The sequence below is a fragment of the Epinephelus fuscoguttatus genome, linkage group LG4 (assembly GCF_011397635.1).
Source record: "Epinephelus fuscoguttatus linkage group LG4, E.fuscoguttatus.final_Chr_v1".
Lineage (NCBI taxonomy): Eukaryota > Metazoa > Chordata > Actinopteri > Perciformes > Serranidae > Epinephelus > Epinephelus fuscoguttatus.
The window spans coordinates 44,577,086-44,590,608 of NC_064755.1; the positions used below are offsets into that span (position 1 = coordinate 44,577,086).

Below are 13,523 nucleotides of genomic sequence, written 5' to 3' on the forward strand. Positions count from 1 at the left end.
CATACAGTCCCCTGCGTAATGTCAGTAAGCTTACTTCCTTGCTTCTAGTATGGGCCACAAAATGGGCATCTTATGTTGGGCCCATTGGAGTAAAACCACCCATGTGGTCATCTAGCATGGGGCCATTACGGAACTATGGACAATCACATATATGGCCCATTTTCCAGCTCATTTATTACCCACATGGGCCCTGCATACACATGTTGGGTGGGGCGTTAACTGTGGTGTAAATTACCAACTCTTGTGAACAATGCAGCACTACAAATTTTCTCTTGCGCCCACAATTTCATTGCAAAGAAAATCAATCTTAAAACACAGGAACTAGGGACGGGCATTTTGAGCAACTTCCATATTCAAGTAGTGGCATTGAATTATTATAGAGTGCTTGAGTATTTGCAAAAACAAAATCTAATGTAAGAATAAGAATGTTAATTGTCCAGCAGCAGAAAACAAGTTCAGTTTGAAATTCCTTTATTGAACAACCAGGTTTCAATTTCTCTATTAAACCAATTGAAAGTTACAGTTTTTCTCGATTGTTTACGCACATTTTCTGAAAGCATGCCTCATACTCTCAGAACTCTACACACAAATCAAAAACACACACACAATGGGCAAAACCCCTCAATTCTCCTGCAAAATGAAACTTTACATTCAAAACAATGTTATTTCTTCTCAAAATGGTATTTTGTTTTCAAATGACACACACAAACCATCATATGAATAGACATTTATAAGAACCAGTTTAACACTGATGTGCTCAATGTAAAACACTATGATGAATGGAAAACACTTCTTCTCCATTCATCATAATGACTTAGGCCTTTTTTTGTTCAGTGTTACACTTACTACAGACAGTACATACATAAGTGTGTTGTAAAATATTTTAGAATATTGTTTTTATACTCAGAACACACAAATACACGGTAACAAATATATTTTATTTTTCCCACAAAAACAATGTACACAGTGCACATCCTAACCAACACAAAGTTGCACATACAGTGGTCTACATACAAAACAACAGAAGAATTTACTGTATGCAGTTACAGTAAAAAAAAAAACAAAAGTATGCTGCCACATGGTCAACCAAAGTGGCTCAGATCTCATCAGAGATTACAGTCCTTGGCCTTCCTCGTCCTCCCCGTCCTCCTCCTCTTACTCTCACTCCTCTGGCTCTGGCTCTGTTTCCAACGTTGGCATCCATTGCTCCAAAACAGAAAAGCTCACCTGTTGCCCTTTTATGCTAAAGCTCTGATTGCTAATTGTAAAACTGTGTGACAGGTGTTTGCCCATGTGATGAGTCAGTGTGCATAGTAGGGCAATTAACTTTAGAATTTTGAATGACAGTGTGTTCCTTGTGAAAACAAGAGATTTTCTTCAATTGTGCCAAATCCAGAGAGTGTGTAGTGTTTTGAAAAAAAACTGTGTTTTATAACTGCAATTTGAGTGTAAAGCAGGAATTGTGCTTGTAGTTTAGCAGAATTGGTTCAGGGGGTTGGTGCATGAGTTACATGTTGTGGTCATTGTGTCTCAAGTACCAGCATTTGTGTGTAAACAATTGAGAAAAACTGTAACATGAGAAAAATCACCCACATCTGTTGCTGCTGTTAAGGCATAGGTTAACGGTCCCAACAAACTTACACGCCACTGAAACAGCTCAACTGTGTTGTTGAACCCCTTCATAACCATTCGGTAATGTTAGCAGGGATTCTGACAGCGAACCCTGTCACTGTGGATGTGTGTGCAGGCGCACTCTCACCAACTGTTCCCCAGTGTGGAGGTCACACCGCTGCAGCAGTAGTGTCATGATTAACAGAGAGACCACCAGCCTGAAGCGTTGATACAAGGCAGGATGGATCCATGCTTTCATGTTGTGTACACCAAACTCTGACCCTAGCATCTGAATGTGGCAGCAGAAATCAAGACTCATCAGACCAGGCAACATTTTCCAATCTTCTATTGTCCAGTTTTGGTGAGAAAACCCGTGTGAATTGTAGCCTCAGTTTCCTGTTGTTAGCTGACAGGAGTGGCACCTGGTGTGGTCTTCTGCTGCTGTAGCCCATCTGCTTCAAGGTTGGACAAGGTGTTGTTGCTTCAGAGATGCTCTTCTGCACACCTTGGTTGGAACCAGTGCTTATTTGACTTCCTGTTGCCTTTCTATCATCTTGAACCAGTCTGGCCATTCTCCTCTGACCTCTGGCATCAACAAGGCATTTTGGCTCACTGGATATTTTCTCTTTTTGGGACCATCCTCTGTAAACCCTAGAGATGGTTGTGCTGAAAATCCCAGTAAATACTCAGACCAGCCCGTCTGGCACCAACAACCATGCCACGTTCAAGTCACTTCAATCACCTTTCTTCATCATTCTCATGCTCCGTTTGAACTTCAGCAGCTCGTCTTCACCATGTCTACATGCCTGAATGCACTGAGTTGCTGTCACGTGATTGGCTGATCAGCTCTTTGTGTTAACAAGCAGTTGTACAGGTGTACCTATTCCTTTAATTGAAGCGTCTTTGAATCCAGAATGTTTCCTTAGATAACCTTTAAAATGGTTTGATGTTACGATTATCCGTCTTCCTAGTTTCCTCCATTTTCCATCAGCAAATAAAACAGCAGTCTGTTTTACTTATACACTGATACAGATGTGAATATTCCCATGTTTATACAGGAGTTTAAATTGCCAATTAAAACATTACACATCAGAAACAGAAAGTGGAAAGCCAGGGTTGGAGAGATGCAGAGGATTACATGCATCCGAATTGTTGGATTCATGCAGGCAGGTAAAGAAAACCATTTCTATCCTGCAGAGGACTGAATATTATTAATCCAGATGGGCGGATGAGTCCTTGAGAATTATTTAAGTATGTTCACTGAACCTCTGTTTCTTTAAAGAACATCAGGGATTTATAATTCAGAAGAACTGATGTTTAACTCTGTGATTCGCACGTAATGAGAATAACTGAAGTGTATAAATTGGGGTTCAGGAGAAAATGATCAGCTGCTCTGATTCTTGTGTTTCCTACATTTGAACAAAAAGTGTCTTCCTCCTCTTCCAACCTTGTTTAAAGTCATCGTGGATTTAAATGAAAGCAGATGTAAATTAGAAGCTGTTGAGTGTGAATTCTTCTCCTCTCTGATCACGTCCAGCTCTCGCCTGCTGAGTCTCTCAGTGCTGACTGCAGAGACCCTGCAGCAGGATGTAATCCTCTCTGATTCAGGAGGACTTTCTTTGTAGAACAGGAGGCCACTGTGGGCCAAATCCTTTACAAACATGTCCGACACACCAGACGGGATTTGGGGTAGGTGTTTGGGTAAATACAGGCGTGCGGATAGAAGCGAAACAGCAGAACAACGGCGTCAGCGAGAATACGCTGCTCCGTCCGAGCTGCTGAGTCTTTACCTGAGCTCAGTGGATGGCTTTGATCTGGCCCGCTGCTGTCAGGATGTAGCTCTGCACTGACTGTGTTGGAGGCTCCGGATCTGCAGCAGAGTCATCACACAAACAGACAAACTGCTGAGTCGGCAGGTCAGCGTCCACCTATGTGTGTGTGTGTGTGTGTGTGTGTGTGTTGGTGTGCATGCAGACACAGATGTTTCTGTCGTTGCAGCTTTTTGTTCAGAGCTGTAGGGTGGTGTGAGCTCAGCAGTGGTGGAAGAAGAAGTGCTCGGAGCCTGCACTTAAAGTAAAAATAGAAAAACCACAGTCTGAAATACTCCACTACACGGAAAGGTCTGAATTCAAAATGTTACTCAAGTAGAAGTATGTAAGTATTATCAACAAAACGTACTTAACCGGTGGACAACTCTGACAGCAAGAGGTAAAAGCAAAATCCTCCGTCAGTTATGACCATGTGACAGCACTAAAACACGGACATTACTACAAGTGTTGAAATCTTATTGGATCCCGGCAGTGAAAAGACTAGGGCTGTCAAGTTTGATTGGTTGATTGTTTGGTCGTTATGCTTTCGTCTGACCAGTTTGTCATTGGTCGGACATCGCTGGTGTTACTTTAAGGAGGTCATTCATGTGTCTAAAGCGTTTCTTTTCCCAGCTGAAGAATGTCAGCTGTTGTTGATCAGCGCTTGGATTTGTCCTCTGTGATGGTTGGTCTTTACTGTTTGTCCCGCCCCTTCTTCACTGTGATTGGACGGCTGGTGACAGTGACCCAAAGTTCAGCATTTTTCAACTTTAATTTTTAATTGAAAACAAGATAAATAATCACACAAGACATTCAGTGTTGGATTTATCACCACTGATTTATTTTACAAAGTCTGCAAAAAGACTCCACAGCTCAAGGCTGATTTTTTTTTTTTTTTTTTTTTTTTTTGCACACAGAAGAGATTTAAAAGAAAACCAAATTAAAGGATCAAAATAAATGTGTCAGGAGAGGTCAAGAAGCCAACAGGCCTATAGGAGGGACCTCACCTTTCTCAGAAGTCAAAAGAAACCAACAATTTACAATACTAAAAAGAAAAGAAAAAGAAAAGAGAGGAAAAACAGAAGAAAAGAGAACAGACTACACAAAAAAACAACAAAAATATCAATTAAAACATCAAAAGCAAAAATCTACACAAATATCTAATTGAAAAACTATGTGAGATCACAAAAACCCAACAGAAGTGACAAAAAAAGGGCATATAAAACATACATAAATGCAATGTAGTTAGGCATACACAATTAAACTTCATGAATTAGGTGAAATTACAATTTCCTTTTAAAAATGTTTAAAGATGATGAGCTCATAACAATATGTCTTTTATCATTCCATATTTGCACATCATGATATCTGAGGGAAAACTGACTGGTTAATTGGTGACTCTAAATTGTCCGTAGGTGTGAATGTGAGTGTGAATGGTTGTCTGTCTCTATGTGTCAGCCCTGTGATAGTCTGGTGACCTGTCCAGGGTGAACCCTGCCTCTCACCCAGTGTCAGCTGGGATAGGCTCCAGCCCCCCCCCGCGACCCTCAAGAGGATGAAGCGGTTAGAAGATGAATGAAGAGAAAGGTTCCCTATCTACAGATCACCGAAGACACTTATATTTCAAGGAACACTTTTCTGTTATCGAACCCACAGAATATCTTTATAACACAGCCCATAAAAATGCTTTTGTTTATATATCTGTCACTAAGGTACTTGAGAATTTACTAGAACGGGCAGATTTTTTGGACCAAATTGTATTTGATCAAGAATCTTTATCTGGACACTTTAAGTCTTTTCTTTACTCTCGTAATATTACGACTTTTTCTCAGTTATGACTTTATTCTCGAAATATTACGAGTTTTTTCTCGTAATATTTCGACTTTGTTCTCGAAATCTCCTAATTTCTTTTTCTTCAATGTGGCCGTCGTAGTAATATAAGGTCAGTAAACAAGATACATTTATAAACCTTCAAAGTTTGCTGATGATCCCAAGTGACTTCACAATTTTTGTATGAATGAAATAAATGTTTTTTCCAATTCAAACTCTCATCCACTTGGATCCCCAAGAACTGAATGTAAGAGACTTGAGAAATTTTATTTCCCTCTATTGAACCTCCAGCATGATCCCTCTGATGTTTCTTACCTCTACCTACAAAGATTATAAAATTGGACTTTTTGACATTTAATGAGGGCTTATTAATTTTAAACCATCTTGCAACTCTCGCCAATTCTTCATTTGTGTTGTTTATTAGGGTGTGTAGGTCACTGTGTGATGTTCGTATCATCAGCAAACAAAGTAGGTAGTGAAGCTTTACAAGCTGATGAGAAGTCATTGATGTAAATAAGGAATCATAAAGGTCCTAATACAGATCCTTGTGGTAATCCACATGTTATATTAACAGTGGTAGATGCACAACCATTCATTCCTACATACTGCTCTCTTTCACCCATGTAACTAATTAGACAGCATTATAAAGCTTCTGGACGGAATAGAGTCACACTGAAGTCCTTGTTGCTCCATTTTTGTGCAGTTTAAATCTCATCATAGAAATACTCAATTTGATGCGTTGATTTTTATTTATTTTTTTATGTTATCTCAGGCTGCAACATTCTGACATTATTATGTAGCAGATATACACTGAAGCTTTACGTTTTACTAACATTGTGGTGAACATGCAGTTAGATTTAGGCACAAAAACCACTTAGTCATGGTTAGGCAAAGATCATGTTCTGGCTAAACATACCAGACTTTGGTGACACAATCCTGGCAGGAAAAGCAGCGACGTCTCTTTGAAAAAACAACCACTTATCATGCCTCTATCCCTGCTGGATGAACAGCGACAGATCACAACAAAACAACCACATTTGTGCCTAAAAAGCTGCTGGAAACAAAGTGACGACTCACTGAATAACAGCAGGTTTTGTTGTTTGTTGGTCTCAAACAGTGGTCTGCAGCTTTGCAGGCGTCTCGCCCAGGTAACACACCTTCCACCATCCCCTCCACCTCCCGATAACAAAGTCAGTTCATATACTACATCACTATGGAAACAATGATATGACACGTATGAAACATGCAAATGTAACATACAATGCCAGTATTTTTTTCTGGCGCCTGGGCTGGAGGCTGAGGGACAGGCTGTGATGGTCAAAACCTTGAGGTGACGTCCTGACTGAATGCTTTCATTAAGAGATCTAAATTAAATATTCTGTTGTCTGAGGATAGCATCCTTTTTCTACCCAGTGGTAACATGTAATTTGTTTTCTGGAGCTACAGTGATCGATATCCTGTTACATCAGGAAACGTTACATGTCACCTCCACATATGGACTCTAACTTTATGATTCAGAATTGATTATCACACTGTTCATTCACAGTGGCAGTGGTTTGGTGGTAATCACGGTACATTTACATCAGCTGACCTCAGAGCCGTAAAGTCCTGCAGCGTGTGTGACCCGCAGCAGCTGCACAATCCTCAGGAGCTCTGGGACCTCTGTGGTCCTTCTGATTCACTCAACTTCCCTTAATCAAAGCAATCAAACATTTTAAACCGTTAACAGCTGCTCAGGTTGATTTCTGTCTCACAGCTGGAGTTTACTGCACACTGGTGTTGTTTCAGGATCCATGCACATCTGTGAGTGTCTTATTTTTTCAGTTCACATCTGTGGTTTCGAGTGAAACGTCACAACAGCTACTGGATAGATTGCCATGAAGTTTGGTGCGTAAATCCCCGTCCCCTGAATAACTTTGGTAACTTCTCATGGAGCACCATCACCAAGTCAGAATTTAACTTTGAAGGAGAAAAAAACTTCAGATCAAACAAACACTTTATTGTGAGATCAACAGGATTTAAATTGTTTTTCAACTTTGTTTTCATTTCTTTCACTTTCCTCTAATCTTTGCACTCATCAAACTCTCTGAACTCGCTGCGTCTCACATGCATGCAGTGTTCACACAGACAGCTCTGCTGCTGCTGTAACTACTGTATTTCCACAATTAAAAGGTGGCACTCCACAAATTTATGGAGCCATGCAAGTCACAACATTGTGAACTATGTGGCCATGACAACATTTCACAATGAAAAGCTTTGTGTTAACAAACGAAGGGATCCAATCCAGCAGTCTTTTATTTTCAAACGGAAACAGGAAAGGACAAAGACAATGCAACTGTATTGAAAGGTGGTGCAATGTCAGTATGATTATCAAAAGATAATTTTCACTGTCACACATCATGCAAAAAAAAAAAAAAAAAGTTGTTTTGATATTTTGCAGCAGCCACGCCTGAGCACCGCTGCTCACGCAGGCGCTGTGGCCCAGGCGTTAGTCTGTGTAATAGCCTAGAGTTTTTTTCCTCCGTCTGTGCTCCAGTGTACTTTGGATTGATTCTCTGAAGTCTCCTCCTCTCCTGGTGTGTGTGTGTGTGTGTGTGTGTGTGTGTGTGTGTGTGTTTTAAACATCTGTTGGCACTTTTTATAGCACTCCTGTAAGTCTGCAGCTTCAAACCCTCCAGTAGAGAAGACGAAGCGGCCTCAGGAGCATCTCGCCGGCTGACAAGAGATTAGAGCGCGCTCAGTGAGATCCCTCCAGACGGCTCTGGGGAAGGCCCGCTCATTAATTGTAATTAATTAGGATAATTAAATATCCATGAGACATGGTGGCCTGAGGTCTGAGGGCGACGTTCCATCACCCCTCAGCTCGGGGATAATGTCGACACTCCACCATGTTCACAGCTGCCGCCGCCGCCACCTCTGAGCACCTCATTTCCTGCCAGATAGAGTGTATTGCTTTTAAAACGCAATCCAATACTGTAATTACACCGCTCACCATTAGAAAATCAATTTTTTTTTTCTTCCTTCTTCTCTTCTGTTTTTCACATATTAATGTCATAATCTCCTCATCACAGTTGAGACGTTCACTATTGAACAACAATCCCTTAAAATACCCAGTTAACCCTTAATTTATCCCTTAAATTAAGATGTTCAGTAGCCGCAGATCTCTTAATTTGAAAAACCAGCGCTCTTAAAGGCACCTTAATTAACAAGTGAGGTAGATTTGAAGGGGTCCATGACTGAAGGTACACACTGAATATTAATGATTAGTTTAAGGTTGTGGTTTTGGTTAATGTTGAAGCTGCTGAAATATTTACAGCTCAAAAATAATGATATTCTGTCCAGATGAATCTGCGTCAGTCTGAAAACCTTTTCAGAGTCGAGCTGCTCTTCCTGTCGGAAGGTCGAGAACCTTTGTGGCTCTGAGTCGTCCCTGATCTCTACAGCCTCCATCCGTCTGTCAGACTTTCACTGACTGTGATGTATAATTAGTATTGTGTTTATTTCTATGTGAGCAGCAGCAGCCAGTGACGGAGCGGCTCGTTTGAATAACGCAGACACGTTTGTCATTTGAACACCTGATTCAGGTGTTGAGATCCTAATGACAGTGTGTTGTGGTGAAGCATAAACAAAATCCTGACAAGTTTGTTCGTTCTTATGTTACACATCCCATCTTTGTGGAGAATTGTTTCAAGTCTGAGGATGGAGATGTCTATGTTCAACACTTTAACCCTTTAAGAGTGAATTATCTTTAACCTCCTGAGACCCAAACTTTTGTTACGTATGCATTTTTCATTTCTCCTGGCTATTTGGGATTAGCAGGACCTGATCTTACTATATAATGACAAAAACTCTGTGTGTGTGTGTGTGTGTGTGTGTGTGTGTGTGTGTGTGTGTTCCACGTTTCTCTCCTCACTGACTTGGTCAATCCATGTGAAATTTGGCACAGTGGTAGAGGGTCATGGGAGGATGCCAATGAAGCAATATTACATCAATTGGCCAAAGGGGGGCGCTATAGCAACCGACTGAAATGTCAAACTTTGAATGGGCATATCTCATGCCCCGTATGTGGTAGAGACATGAAACTTTGCACAGAGATGCCTCTCCTCATGAGGAACACATTTGCCTCAAGAACCCATAACTTCCGCTTATATAGATTTTCCGCCATTTTGAATTTTTTGAAAAACACTTCAAATGGATCTCTTCCTAGGAAGTTTGAGCGATCTGCATGAAACTGGGTGAACATAATCTAGGGAGCAATATCTAAAGTTCCCTCTTGGCAAAAGTTGGAAAACTTCCTAAAACTGAGCTTCTATAAGGCAATGAATATTGTGGAGGGCGTGGCTCATCACATAAAGGTGTAGAACATCTCAAGGGTTTCACCCATCACCACGCAACTTTGTAGGCATATGACCACACATAATCTGAGGGGACCCCTCCATTATTGACCCCATCAAACAAAATGGGGGCGCTAGAGAGCTCATTTCTTATCTAGGCCTAACCGCCATATGGATTTTTACTAAACTTGGTAGATATGTAGAACAGGATGCCTCAAGGTGACTGGAGAAATTTAACTCTAATTGGCAACTGGGTTGCATTTTTCTACTCACTGACGTGGTCAATCTATGTGAAACTGCACATAGGCATTGAGGACTGGCATAGGTAGAAGGTGACACAGCTACCAATGGGTATGGACTAGTATGTAAAAAAAACTAAACATTGTCAATGGTAATTAAGTCTGGATATCTTCAAACGTGATGACAAATGAAGTCACAATGTCCTCAAACAAGACTATAATAAAGTCCCATTGCAAGCTGATGATAAATTCCCGATTTCTAATTAACAGCGTTTTTACTTGTTATTGTTTCTAAAATAGGTCAAATTTGTTGACATGACAAACTACAAATGTTATGAATTATAAATAACCAAATTAACTATTAAATGTGATCAGGATTTGGAGCTTGTCCACTTTTGTGTCTGGATCAGCTGCAGACTGACTTGGCAGAGGTGGCTGCCATCTTGTTTTTACATGGATTAGTGTATTGTGCTCTTACTACCACTAGATGGCACAAAAAAGTGTCCACGAATGAGGACAATGGGCCCAAATTAAGCAAAATGAAGTAGAAGCCAGGAAATATTAGTTTTGTGGAGGCTTTACTGTCTTCACAATTTATTGTTTCTTATCTGTGAAATTAAAGTAAATCAAAGCTACGTTTCCACTGAGGGAAATGGTTTCAGCTTACAGAGACAGACAGGAGGTCTGCATTGCCGTGAAGAGTTACATTTCTGGGGAGGTGCACGTCAGGCTACGGCGCTGATTCGACACAGAAGTATAAATCTCACTTAAAGGGCGATTTTTGTTATATGATTTCTAAGGTGGTTTATGGACATTTATTTGCTCCCAGACGTAATGATTATCTGTAGAAAGTACAGTCACAGTGAGTCAGTATACACGCTTATCTTGTCTGTGTGTTCAGATTCCTGTTTGTGGTGTTTCTGGCTCCAAGCAGCAGTTGAAGTACACAGATCTTTAACCTGCGTAAAACACTGCAGTAATAATACCCAGTACGGGTAAAAGTTAGTGCTCTGCATTCAGAGCGAAAACTGCATTTCAAAAGGAAAAGCTCCAGGGTGTTTGTTGTTCCAGGTATTGTGGGAAGACATTTGTTGTTTCTTGGTTTCACTCCAGAAAAACATTTTTGTATATTTAAAGATCAGATATGACTTCCTGTGGCGCTGCCCTCAGGACAGACTTTACATACTTAGCTCCACTGAGGCTCCAAGAATAGCTAAATCATCGGGATGTTGTTTGTTTGTGGAGTTGTAATTAGCATCTCAGTTCATTCACTGCCTTTAAGAAAAGATGGAGATTTATTTGCAGTGTAACGGTTCCCTCAGCAGCAGGGACGGAGTTGTGGGGGATATAAAGTTTCTTTCTTCAGGGGAACCTTGTTTTCCACCTCGCGGATCAGTTCTTTCACCTGGAGACTCCACAAACACCGTTTCAGCAGAGAACATGAATATTTGATTCTGTTCTGTTGAACGGTGTATTTGCTGAGTTAAGAGTCTCATTGTTTTCTCACCTTTTTATCACACTGTGTCTTTCCCTTTGTATTCGTCTGCGTTGCAAATTCCCTCGAAATAAACTGAGTAGGTATGAAAGCCAGATTTGCATTTGAACGACTCTTTGTGTTTTTATCTTTATCTGTGCTGCAGTTTGTTTGGATGGAAAAGTCAGCAGGTGAAGAAGTGTTATAGACTGAGGACGGCTGTCTGTCTGTCTGTCTTTCTTCTGTGAAAAGCAGCAATGATCTCTGCAGGAGAAACGCTCAAGCAGCTGTTGAGTGTTCTGCAGCACTCAGGAGCATTTTGCAAAGTGTGTGTTTTCATGTCAACACTTTTAAGAGGAGAAGAGACTGTACGCAGCTGTTTTTGCCTCTCAGTGATGCCTTTACTATGAAAGGCTCAGATGTGGAACAGCAGAGCAAAGAGCTGCTGGTTTTCAAACAAGATGATTTGATCTGACCTTTAACCCCTGAAAACTATGTTATGTGAAGCATCAAGTGTTTCAGTCACAGTCAGCTGAAACACCTCAAAGGACCATCCAGCTGTCTTTTGGCTGTTTCATAAAATTAAACACTTAAAGGACCCTCTGCCTTGACTTTGGACTTGACTCATGACTAAAGCTGGACATGCACTGTACGATTTGGTCCCCATTCTGACCTGATTAACTCATTTAAGAGTCTGCACATATTTCAGCTTCGCCAGGGCACTGTTTGCAGTGCAGTTTACGGACGGAGCTGTCATCAGGCTCTTCCACAGTTCTAGTGAAGCCACGAGTCGATTCCCGAAAATAAGTCCTTTTTTTATGCCTCCGTGCTGGTGATGGTGGCCGGAGGTATTATGTTTTCAGGTTGTCCGTCTGTCCATCCATTCGTCCAATTCTTGTGAAGAATTCAGTGGTCAAAGGTTAAGGTCACTATGACCTTGCATCTGTCTCGTTCTCGTGCAAAATAAGGCGTTGGGGAAGTTTTCTCAAATTTGGCACAAATGAACACTTTGACTCAAGAATGGACTGATTAGAATTTTTGACCTCAAAGGTCGCTGTGACCTCACCTCACTCATAAACTTACTGACAAAATTTCACACAACTGTCTAATAGGATAAAATAATAACATGTGAGGATCACTATCGTGTTATCTTATCACTGGAAACCAGCTGTTGTGTTCAGATTAGCTGAACATGAAAAAAAATCAGATAAAGAGAAAATTCTGATGGACATGTTTTATAAAGACATGTACGTTTGTGTCAGAGGTTCAAAAAATGTAAAAAGGGCCCATTTGCACATTGGGAAAGATAATATTTTAAATGTTTTAACATTTTATTGCCAAAGACTTTTCTGAGAAGTTTGTTTTGAATCATTTTATTTTAAATAATAGTAGGTTGTCTTTAACCATTTAGCACTCAAATTTGGCCTCAAATTTGGCGCAAACGTCCATTTGGACCCTAGAATGAACTGAATAGAATTTGGTGGGTCAAAGGTCACTGTGACCTCATGTTTTTGGTCATAACTTAAGAATTCATACACTAACTGACAAAATCTCACACAAATGTCCAATAGAATAAAATAATAGAATGTGATGACATTTCATATCCAAAAGGTCAAAGGTCAACTTCACTGTGACATCATAATGTTCTGCAGAAACACTTTTTTGGCCACTGTTCAGCGTCATATCTCAGGAACAGAAGGGGAGACATTTGGTCAGATACTGAATTGGTGGCTCTAATCTTGACACTGTGCTGATTGTATAGATCTTCTGTGTGTGAGCGTCCATGTTTTCACTGACATGGATGGAGACTGTCAGAGACACTGGACTGGTGGGCGGAGTCATACAACCACAAAGTGGTATTTCTAGTTTTTCCACTGCGCCTGCACAAAGTGGCAAACAGAGTGCCATGACGACACAATAGAACATGTGAAGGGTAAATATGGAGGCCAGGCTGGTGGAGCTGTGGCTACAACATATGTGCCTCGTTGATATTGATATCCTTTGAAATACTTGCCCTCCCATCAAGACGGATATGAACGAGAGAAATGTTGGCGATGATGCTTTATTGTGAACCATTCTGGTGTAATGTTACAGACCGCTGCCAGCAAACAAGCTTCAACCTGCCTCGGAAATCTTTTTAACAATTGCCAATAGCCAGAACGGTCCACCGGGGCCACGGGGCCGTTTTATCTACACTTACAGAGCGCTCAGGTTGTGGCTTGACAGT

General features: G+C 40.8%; 1 protein-coding gene across 1 annotated transcript in view; it reads left to right on the plus strand.

The window, feature by feature from the left end:
• The window catches only part of LOC125887005 (metabotropic glutamate receptor 8-like), a 202,920-nt gene that overhangs the window by 121,012 nt on the left and 68,385 nt on the right, over positions 1-13,523 (plus strand). The gene's annotated exons all lie outside the window — the stretch shown is intronic.